Source organism: Lissotriton vulgaris, chromosome 3_1 (assembly GCF_964263255.1).
Source record: "Lissotriton vulgaris chromosome 3_1, aLisVul1.2, whole genome shotgun sequence".
NCBI classification, from domain to species: domain Eukaryota; kingdom Metazoa; phylum Chordata; class Amphibia; order Caudata; family Salamandridae; genus Lissotriton; species Lissotriton vulgaris.
In genome coordinates, this window is record NC_141689.1 from 1,012,948,595 (window position 1) to 1,012,961,011 (window position 12,417).

Consider the following 12,417-nt stretch of genomic DNA (forward strand, 5'->3'; position numbering starts at 1 on the left):
GGTCGTGTCCTTAGATATAGTTTCCTCCAACTCAATTATTTCCTTCAGAAGTTCCTCGCTTAAACGTTGGGCGGTACTGATTATTAAGATGAGCCAGTCTCTAGTACATTTATTGGCGATGAAACTCCAATCCTGGCGGAATTTATCGTCGTCAAGGAAAATCCTAGGCTCAATTCTGACTAGAAGGCTGGGAGGTGCTGCACCTGCTGTATAATATTCGGTCATCAACGCACCATGCAGTGCGATCCTCACTTGTTTCTTCTTAAGATTGGATAATTTCTCCCATTCTTCTCGGGCCGATGTATTGCCCCTCAGTGGGGCTCCCGAGAGTAATGATGGCCCTGATAAGATTGCAGCTATCTGGTCATTGGTGAAGACAAGACAATTTTTATCCATCTAGAAAGATTATACAAGGGGAGGATTCTACCCTAAACAATTTTTAAACCAGGCCAGAGCAACCGAGGTGTAGTGGTACTCTCACCGTCTCTATACAGAAAATCACTAGTCATAAGGGTGCTGTCTAGACTTGGTCGTAAAAAACAAAACCATTAAAATGAACCCTACCATAACCATTTAAAAAAACTCTCACGGCTGAGCCGCCGTACACAATATTCAATAACAAAAAGGAGCTTAGAGGGACTATTACGGGTATTAATGGGAAAAGCCCTCCACTCATCAAATGCAATCCAACAAAATCCCAAAAAACCCGGGACTGGTGTAGGAAATTGTCTAACAGGCATGCGACTCTGATCCAACTAAATTCTCAGGAAGTAGAATTTTAGAAAAACACCCGGTATTATTTCTACATTAAGGTGTTTGTTGTCTCTAATGCCTTACCGTCCTGAAACAGACATTCTAGTCTTTCATTTTCGCTAATTGTGGGGGGTTCATAAATCTTCAACTCGGCGCAACCAAAAAAAAAGGGTCAGCCCTGTTTAGGACCATACACAGAACCACACATGTACCCAAATAATAAGTGAAAAAATGTGTGGCGGAGAGGAAGGCACCTCACGGGCGAACACCCTCGGGGCAATCTGGTCAGATATTTACCAGAGACTTGGCCCCTTTCTCATCATAGGCGGCCATTCCTATTCCAGAATTTTGGTGAATAAGTGAGAAAAAGGAAAAGAGTGAAGGTGCAAGTCAAGGAGATTGAGAGCGTGACTCCTTGGACAAACAAAACATCTAAGTACCATCAGGGCTGGGAAGTTGACCACCAAATTAGTCCAACACTGTCACAAAGAGAAACACAGCTTCACATGGACAGTGCTAGAAACTGTAAAGGGAAACCCTATTAATGTTGAGTCAATTCTGATCACAAAAGAAGCAAAATGGATTTTCAGAGAGAGCAGTGATAAACAGGGCCTTAATGAGATTATAGAGTGAAACAAGGTTAAATAACTGGCCATCCACCTATAATGCTCTTCGAACCTGATTTGGCTCCCCACAGCCATTGCAGTTAGCAGTATTATAATATAACTGCTTGGTGGCTATACTAACTGCCACCAGTTTTGGACACTAGCATCACTGGTGCTACACTTTACATATAAATGCTACATCATTGTTGTTTTGCCCCTATTCCATGTGTAGTGTATTTACAACTTATCTGGGGTCCTGATGTTATTTAGACTCAGTCTTATTGTGTTTCTCTACCACTCTGCAATGGCGCCCATTGTAATTAAGGTTTTCCCTTCAGCCTCATAAGTATGAACAGAGTGGAACAAGTTTAAATGACTGGCCATCCACCTATAATGCTCTTCGATCCTGATTTGGCTCCCCATAGCCAGTGCAGTTAGCAGTATTATAATATAACTGCTCGGTGGCTACACTAACAGCCACCAGTATTGGACATCAGCATCATCTGTGCTACACTTACATATAATGCTACATTATTGTTGTCTTACCCCAATCCTATGTGGAGTGTATTTACAACTCGTCTGGGGTCCTGACGTGATTTAGACTCAATCTCATTATGTTTCTCTACCACTCTGCAATGGCGGCTATTGTAATTAGGGTTCTCCCTTCAGCCTTATTAGTCACATATTTCAGGTTTACTTTGCCTTTCCAGTATGGCGCCCGTTGTTGTCAGTGAAGTCCTGCATACTCTTTAGCCCACATCACGTGACGGGGGGATCTGCCGATCACGTGACTGTGGTGCGCGACGCGGGTTCACCTGGCTGGGACGCTTAAATGGTGCACTCCGTCTCCCGGTAATTGTTCCTGGGATGATACGACGCCCAGTTTCCTCGTCTGTACGGTAAGGAGAGGGCTCTGGGTCTCCTGGGCCGCTGCCGGCCTGAGGCATGTATATCATTTTTGATGCATCCAATGAGGTAATTTAAGACTGGCTAATGATCTTGGCGAATCTCACACAACTGTTTTTCTGTTGGGCTATTATGCCATTGACCCGCTGTGAGTTAGTCGTTTAGGCGGTTTTGCCTGATTATCACCCCCCCTCCACAGGTTACATACAGTTGAAATACACGGTGATCTATATGACCGCCATAGTAAAAGTGACGTAATTGCCATGCATGTACTGATACGGGGCCATAAACAATAAGAAAGAGGCATTACGTGCTAATGCTCTACGCATTTACCCTATGCAAATGACACAACAATTGTTAACAAAGCACAGGCAGCAGGTTATCTCTTGCGCACACATCAATGAAGGCCATCTTTTAGCCAGACAGCCCCAACATGGCAGAATAGAGAGGTTGTCTACCATTCTCTGTGGATGCTCTTGTTTGGAGTTTGTGTATACACATGTATGCATCGGGGTGACGTGATTGCTCTAATGGGGTGGCAGCAACTGCATAGAATGGCAATTTGAAAAGCGGGCCACTGTATACTCATGATAACTGACTACATACAATCACCTTACAGGTTGATGTGACAACCGACTGTTCGGTCGAGTACCCCTATTTTTCAGCTGGTACGAGGGAGCATAGCTGAATAAGGGTAAATGATTTTGAAAATGATTTTGAAAATGTAAACTAACATTGAATATTTTTTGCTATAAGAAGCACAGACATTAGGTTGGTCTAGGCTATGAACTGGTCGTGATTTTAGTTTTTTCTTCTTCTTTCAACTCGGCAGCTTCCTGTTTAAAAGATGTTGGAAGGGGGTGCAGTAACAGAGTATTGACCCTGATGAATCAGCCATAAAGGTTTCTGGGCAGTGAAACATGTTGGTCACAGGTAGTGGTATGCAACTGTAAGCTACCCTCCTTTTTACTTCAACTTCGCACACCCGATTTATTAATAAAAGTAGTACGAGTGGTGTGGCTGTTGATTTTATCTTTCACTCTGTTTTGTTTGTCCAAGGAGTCACGCTCTCAATCTCCTTGACTTGCACCTTCACTCTTTTCCTTTTTCTCACTTATTCACCAAAATTCTGGAATAGGAATGGCCGCCTATGATGAGAAAGGGGCCAAGTCTCTGGTAAATATCTGACCAGATTGCCCCGAGGGTGTTCGCCCGTGAGGTGCCTTCCTCTCCGCCACACATTTTTTCACTTATTATTTGGGTACATGTGTGGTTCTGTGTATGGTCCTAAACAGGGCTGACCCTTTTTTTTTGGTTGCGCCGAGTTGAAGATTTATGAACCCCCCACAATTAGCGAAAATGAAAGACTAGAATGTCTGTTTCAGGACGGTAAGGCATTAGAGACAACAAACACCTTAATGTAGAAATAATACCGGGTGTTTTTCCCAAATTCTACTTCCTGAGAATTTAGTTGGATCAGAGTCGCATGCCTGTTAGACAATTTCCTACACCAGTCCCGGGTTTTTTGGGATTTTGTTGGATTGCATTTGATGAGTGGAGGGCTTTTCCCATTAATACCCGTAATAGTCCCTCTAAGCTCCTTTTTGTTATTGATTATTTGATTTACTGCCAGACCCTAGTACAGTGCACTGAGTGTGCTCAGGGCTTGTAACTCAAATGCTGCTAGTGGCTTGTAGCACTGGTTGTGCTGTCCATAAAAGCAGCCTGTAAAAGTATGTCACAGGTTTTCCATTGCAGAGCCTATGTGCAGTCTGGTACTGCCATGTTGACTGAGCAAGTGCACCCACTTGCCAGTCCCTATACCTTCCCTTTCCTGCATATTAGTCAACCCTATGGTAGGCCCAACGGCCGGGTGCATTGTAAGTAAAAGTTAGGACATTCCCTGGTGTGTGGGACATGTCCTAATAGTAAATTACAGCCATTTCCCTTTTTCACTATTGCAAGGCTACCTGTTCCCCATAGGCCAGAATGGGCAGTTTGATTATAATACCTTATAATCCTAATTGACTCAGGGAACTAGGTAGCAATTCGAGTTTAGTATGCCTGAACTCAGAATGATAAAATACATCTTTTAGTGAAGTTGGTTTTAACATTCTGTGTTTAAAAATACCACTTTTAGAAAGTGGGAATTTTCTAGCCTAACTATCCAAGCCTGCCTCTGCTAGGTTTGCTAGGTTGTGTATTCCATGTCTGGAGTTTGAGTGACAGGGGCTGGGGGATTCCAAGAGACAGGGCGAGTCAGCACAGGGCTGAATAGAGCTATCTGCATGTAGATGGCTAGGAGGAGTTGCACCTGGGACCTGAATTGGGTTGTGCCTGCCTTCCACAATGCTGCTCCACCTCGTGTGGTGCGTCCGATGTCCCTGGCCCACACTGTCAAAGGAAAGAAGGAGTCTTGTCAACAAAGTGCTCCAGGACTACACAGAACTGGTTTGGACTACGAACAGACACTCTCTGCCTACAGAGACAAAGGATTTGCTAGCATAAATATGGGGACCCAGACCCCAGAATTTTAGATCACTTTTGGAAAACAAGAAGAACCTTTTCTGAGGAGAGGAACCAGAGAAACTGAGGAGGAGACTATATCTAAGCCGATAGCTGTTTGAGGGATTGGCCTGCAGTGGTTGCTTGACTGCCAAAGAAATGAGAAAGGACTTTGTGCTACTTTCAAATCAACTTGTAAAGGATCTCCAAGTGCTTGAGATAGAGCTTGCCTCCTGCTGAAGTCTCACGGACAACAGACTTCACCAACCAGCTCCCCTGCCTTCCCTTGCTGAGAATTGAAGTGCCTGATGTTGAACTGGGCCTTCCGAGAGACTGCGTGTTGCTGGGAGCTGGAAGGGCACCTCAACATGAAGAAGCGTGTCGCCGCCGCAGCCGTTGTCATCGCATCACTGGAGAGGAGTGTCGCTGTTGCAGCAGATGCCGTCGCATCACCGGAGAAGCGTGCCACTGCTGTCGCCATCACATCACCCGAAGCGCCTCGCATCACCGGAGAAGAGTGTCGCCATCGCAGCAGACGCATTACATCACCGGGGAAGCATGTCGCAGGGCCTGTCGCGGCTCAGAAGAATCGTTGAGTCGGCGCACGGCCGTCGGGCGTGTATGCATCATGGTTGCATCAAGAAAAAAATGCCATTTTGTTTCATTGCACCGGATCTTCATGGCATCACAGCGTTGCGGGCCGCATCGCCACGGAAGCGCAGTAAGAAACCGAGTCATCACCTCTCCACGCGGAGAAGAACCAACGCATCCCCTACGCAGCAGTAGGGACCCAACGCATCACCATTCTTGCGTGTAAGGAACTGACACATCACCTACCATACAACACATTTGTTGTATAGCATTACGCATCTAAAGGTACATTGAACTTAAAGGGTGGCATTTTACATCTTAAGAGAACTAAGCTATTTCTACCATTTTTAAAGTACAGTATTGTGGATTTTTGTCATTTGTGGCTTTATGTTATGTCTATATAAAAATACCTATTTTTATACTACAACTTGTGTGGTGTCCATCTGTAGTGTTGTCACTGGGTTACTGTATGTGTTCACAAATGCTTTACACACTGCCTCTGAGATAAGCCTGTCTGCTCGTGCCAAGCTACCAAGGGGGTGAGCAGGGGTTATTTAAGGTGTGTACCCCTTGCCCTGACTACACATAGGGGCCCTATTTGGTCAAAGGTACCTACCTCTGCCAACTAGAGACCCCCAAATCCAACACTATGCTGCTATGTTATGCTTTATATTGTTATGTTATGTTAGTGCAAGAAATTGTGTTATATGTCGAGGGGGTGGAAATCCACTCAGGTAGCAACCTTAATCCTAGTCAGGGTGAACCACAAAAGTCACTAAATTAACCTGTGCTTAACCCTCTAGCAGCTTTGCACAAAATTCAGGCTTTACTTGGAGCCAAACTGTAAAGACACCTTGTACCTTGCACCAGTCCAGACAACCCTTATGGGGATTTAAGAGATCTTAGACAACCGTAGAAAGCTCTCTAAGTGGTAGCTGAGGAGGGCAGTCTTCAGGCTTAGTCCAGAAGGAGTGTAAAGCAGCTTGTTTTTACCAGAATGCAATCTTATAGTATAGATAAAGTGAAAAAGAACCACACAAAGTATTTATAAAAATATGTATTTATCATATGACACTCTCAAACACATATAAATATCTCGTACGTGGAGATATGCGCAATGCACACAATACTTTAGCAAAGAAACACAGTAAATAGCATGAAATATGTAGTGACCCCAGGGGGGTACCAAACCATATACTAAGAAAGTGGTATAAGAACAATGACTGGAGTCAAGACAATGTTGAGAAGATGTAGTAGTTCTGATACTCCAAGGAACCACCCAAGGTGAGTAGATAGGGACCCCACGGAGAGCATGTGCAGTGTGGGAACAGGACAACGTGCTCCATACAACTCTACGTGTAAGTCGCGGTTGGATTTTTAAAGACTATGGACAATTTCCAGTGGACCATGAAGAAACCCTGTGGAGGACAGAAGGTTGGAGAGCCACCCAACCCATGGATACCCTAGTATCGACGTTACCTACACCAGGGAAGCTGGATGCATATGTGTGAAGTGGTGTCGGAAACCGCTGTTGAACCCAATGGAGGACTTCAGGAAAGTTCCGCTGTTGCAGAAGGAGAAAGTGTCCGGTGGAATCCGAAGGTGGATTCTAGATGAGATTTACCTGCAAGCAGAAAGGACAGAGTCTATGTCACTCAGGGATGACCAGGAGACTTAGAAGACAAATGCCCTCCGATGTTGGGTGTTGCAGGATGGATGACTATGACCTTGACTCTGCAGCTGTGAGGACCAGGCAACGCTGAGGAGGACCAGGAGCTGTGCACGAGCTGTCCCATGAAGGATATCGAGTGCTGAGGGGTCGGTGTTCTGAGTCAGGGCAGGCCCAATCAATCAGGGGAGCCCAAAAGAAACAAAGGTGACCCTCAAATTGACCAACAGGCCAGAGGCACTGGAGTGACGAGAGGACCTCAAGCAGCTCATCAAAAGATGCAGGCCACTATGCACACGAGGCGGTGTGGCTGAATATTCTGGTAACTGGAAGTGCTCAGGGTTAGGGCTACTTGGAGCCCGAAGATCTTCTTGGAAAGAAGTCAACAAGCCTTTGCAGCTGCAAGTTGAAGCAGTGCACAGTGGTCCGGTTATTGCAACCCCACAAGGGATGTTTGCCTCAATCATGGTTAGAGGGTAGAGCAGACCTTGGGAGCTGTGGAAAACCACCACCTGTGTTGCAGAGCTGTTCGGAGTCTGGATTAGCTCATGATCAGCAGACCAGTCGTCTTAGTTGCGGTGCCTGCAAATGTAGGGGAGTGACTCCTTCACTCCAGGGAGATTTCTTCAGGTGTCTTTGAGGCTTCACAGGCCTTAGAAGGTTCCTGTATGATGCACAAACACAGACAATTCAGCAGACTGGAAGGGAGACGAAGTCAAACCCAAACGAAGTCAAGCAAAGTCCAGAGTGCCCAGGCGGTAGAAGTGCAGTGGTGTCTGATCAGAATCTGATCCCATAACGAATCTAGGGACCTACACCCAGGTAAGCCCTTAAGTACCCTAGGAAAAGTGTTGGGAAGATTCAGGGGACACTCCCAGGGGAGGGTCTGGACAGGGGGGAGGTTACTCCCATGTCCTTTTTCTAGTTTCGCACCAGGGCGGGATTCAACGGTTCCTAAGACTGGTTTGGACTGGACTATGCACAGGGACACCAAATGTGCCCCTCATGCAGACTGAGTGGCGCTGGCAAGAGCACCCACCTTGTCCCAATACACTAAATCCTGTCTTGGAGGTGGTCACACCTCCCTGTGACAGAATGGCTATTGTTCAGCCTTCCCCAGCTCGAGCTTCATTCAGCAGCAGGAGGGCAGAATTGTGTCTCTGGGTGGCAGCAACAAGTTTGTGATGTCTGGGTCAAGAAGGTTGGTACCGGGAACACTGAGAACCTAAGAGAGGGCTCTTCCAGTGCTTGGAATCATACCTCTCACACCATTTATGGTGTCATACCTCCCACACCGTAACCTCCCACACAGTTTACGGTATGGGGGTATGATTCCAACATGTTTGATTATTAACATGATAGGTTTCGTTGCAGCTGTTTTCCAGATGGTTACCGCGTAATTACACGGTACCCCCTCTATATAGTATATGGCTGCTTCACTGACAACCAGGGAGAATGGACTTCATAGGCTGCAGGGGTGTTCAGCTCATGAAGGGACACCATCTTACTTGGAACCAAGCACCCTGCTTTCAGGATTGCAAAGGCCTGCCATGGGGCTGAATTATATGTTTTAATTGCAGTGACCCTAGATATAGGAAAACTATATCTTTAGTAAGTGGTGCTAGCACCAGCTTACACAGCTTGCCATGGCAGGCCTGTAGTTACATTTTGAATGGTCCCTCATAGGTGGCATAATACATGCTTCAGCTCATGGCAGACCTCTGGGGTACCTATGCCCTGGGTACATGGGTATCATATACTAGGGACTTATAAGGGTACCCCAGTACCCAATATGGGGTGTACCTAAGTACACAACACAACAATTTAGGGAGAAAGCAGATAAACTTGGATCCTGATTAGCAGGATCCCATGCAGACCAGTCAAAATTCAGCTTAACACCTGGCAAAAAGTGAAGGTAACCATAGATGCAGAACCTACTTTCTTACACCTGTGCAAAACGTTCTGTTCATGGTGAAGGAGGCTCCGATGAGCAGGGACAACATTGCAGATGCTCGTTGCTGTACCTCAGAGAGCAGGCCTGGCATCATGGACAGTTGTCACTGTAGCAGGAAGTTCCAATTGTTTTCACAGACAGTCGTTGCTGCACTTTACATTAGCGGTCATTGCGGGGTGTCATTGCTGTAACATGAAGTGTAGATCTCAGTTTGATGGTCATCTCTGACTGTTACTGTAGCGCTAACGATCAGGTTCACCGGAACTTTGTGTTGGCGGTCGTGGCAGGTGGCAGAGTCTTGGCATGAAAAAGTCTGTCCATTTGTGCGAAGAGCCCAAAACTTCAGAATTTCACCTTTCTTCACATGAGTGCCCCCTTATGCCAGCAAATGGTCCAGGACCCGGGGAGGCACCTCTTGGGGAACAGGGACTCATTCTAGTAGAGGCTAGGAGGGCTCCGGCAGTCCAGTACCAGGTCCAGGCCGGTCCAGTTGCTGCAGGCCAGTTGGGTAGTTGCAAGGAAAACTCAGTAGCCCAGAACAGTAGGCCAGCCAACTGATCCTTGGAGTTATTCAGGTTGGCCTGGGATGAAGAGACCAGCTCAGAACAGCAGGCCAGACCTCTGGTAGCAGCAGGGCACTCCCCTGGGGAACAAATGAAGCTTAAAGCATCAGGCAGTCTTCAGGGGAACAAGGCAATCCTACTTCTCTAGAGTCCACAGGTCCAGGAGTGTACTCAAGAGTTGTTCTGAAGGTCCAATATGTATTCCTAGTGCCAGCCTTTGAAGTGGGAGGATTCCCTATACTACCACCACATCGGATTCTCAGAATTCCCCGCTTGTCTGTCAAGGCTCCAAGATGTTTGGGCTGACAAAAGACTAGTGCCAAGCTCCTTTTTTTAATGTTGGAGGCAAGCCCTTTGCAATATATGTAAGGCTGGGCACAGATATGCCGCCAGCATCCTGGCAAGGTGGCCCTTCCTGCCAACACCTAGTCCCTTTTGTCTCAATGTCTGGGAGGAATACACAAAACCCAACAGCAACAGAGTCATTCACAGTTATGTCGCCCAGGACCCTGACAGAAGGTACAAATGGTTCTGACAAGAAAATGGTAACTTTCTAAAAGTGGCATTTTCAGAATTCACCATTAAAGAGGAATTTAAATTACAATTAATTTGAGTCTAAATATGACATGTCTACCTGCTCCCAGTCAGCATTTAGCACTTTTTAAGTGTAATAAGTTAACCCAATGTTATTCAATGGGAGAGATACGCCTTACAGTACTATAATCGAATTTAGAAGCTTTACACCACCAGGGCATGTAAAACTAAAGAATGCATGCTCTATTCATTTAATAAAATGCACCCTATGCTGTGGGCCTTTAGGGGTTACCTTAGGGTTGACTTATATGTCTTAAAAAGGAAGGTTTAGATCTGGCATAAGGTTTATTTTGCCAGGTCAAAATCACAGCTTAAAACTGTACTACAGGATGCAGTGCCAGGCCTTACACATGTTTTAAGATGCTACTTACGTGGGTGGCACAATGATTGCTGCAGGACAACTTGCAGCATTTAATTTACAGGCCTTGGGTACATGTAGTACCACTTTATTAGGTAACTACAAGTGAATTAAATGTGCTAATCAAGTTTAGGCCAATGTTATCATGTTTTAGATGTTGAACACAAGCACTTTAATCCTTGTTAGCAGTGGTTAAGTGCACAGAGTCTTCAAGCCACCAAAACCAAATTCAGCGAACAGGAGGAGGGGAAGGCAAATAGTTTGGGGGACTACCATGCCAAGGATGTCAGGTCTAACTTGTCCACCCCAGTTGAAAGCAGGGAGAACTACCCACCCTCATGTGAGTTCTCATCACTAAGTCAGAAGAACATGGAAAGACCATTGACATTGGTGTGGTCAGTTCCAGGGCGGTGTTCCACTATAAAGTTAATTCCCTGTAGGGAGATGGGACAACTCAACAGTTTGGTATTCTTATTCCCTTATCTGTATTAGCCACCTGAGGACAGCAATCAATAATAACAATTGCCCTCCTCTTGCGCTCCTTCATCTTATAAGGCTGGAACACTGGTCTAGCAAGCCATGGCGCTCCGCTGGCTCCATGACCCACACTTTTTCACCAGACTGAAACTCAACTATTGTGGCCTTCTGGTCAAACCAGAGTTTTATAACCTCCTGACTGGCTTCCAAATTCTCAGCAGACTTCTTCCATAAGCACTTCGTCTGAGTCCAGAGAGCCAATGTGCAGCTGACAAGTGTGGCTGGGATTCTGCACAAAACAGAACTATGCGCAGGATTATAGGACCTTGGTGTATTGGGACAGAGTCATCCTACCACCTTAGTACCCTTCAGCCCAGGACCGACTAGCTATGGTGTCTCACTTGCTCTCCTACTCACTCACAAAGAAGCAAATGATTAGACACCCCAGAACACAACAATCCCCGATCACTCAGGAATCGTGGTAGCAAGACACACCCTTTCGCTCGCACTCTTGTACTCTTCAATAATAAGATCTGACAGAGTCCCACGAAATAGTTTAAAATATTTATTTTAACTAACATGCCCTAACATGCAGTATATGTGCCACAACAAGCAGGGAAATGCATAATACAAATATAGTCAGCATAGCAGCTAGTCTATAAATCATGAAAGGAGATGTCATCATAAAAAGACAGTAGAGCCTATCCTCCCTCCCCTTGCTGCAGGCAGTATTGTTATATATTAGAAGATCTCTGGGCTTTTCCAGCAGACCCCATGTCTCACCTAGTTTGTGTACTCCACTAAAAACCAAAGTACGTTGTCCAAACAACAGTTGCATCAGCAAGTTTTGTCTAAGGGCTATGATCTGTCCAGAACAAAATAACAAGGGGCATTGTTGTTCGACCTTGCACATAATGTTCAGTCAAAATCCCAGGAACATGCAGAGCGTGAACACAGTGATAAGTTCTCATGTGAAAGCGAGCATTAAAATATTGCAAAAATAACGACGTGTAGTAACGTGAGTAAAAGCAGCAGGCAAGCTGCAATGTGAACATGCTAAGTGATCAAAAAATGACAATGTCCCCAAGGGCCACGTGACACTATGTCTTCCTGGGAGCTTGCTCCTACCCCTCCTTAACAAGGCTGAGAGGCCCTCTGACAGGGTGGCCATAATGGAGCTCAAATGGACTGAACCAAACTCCCTTTTGCAGAACATCTCTGAATGCAAGCAGCAGGTATAGCAAGAGGATGTCCCACTTTCACTTTATAGTCTCTGACAGATCCATAATAATGCCTTTGAAGATCTTGTTGAATCTATCAACTAGTCAATTGGTCTGGGGATGGTAGGGGAGGCAGAACTTGCAGGTCACTCCACACTTGTCACAAATGGACTTTCTGTACGCTTACATGAAATTGGTACCCTGGTCAGATACTATTTCCAC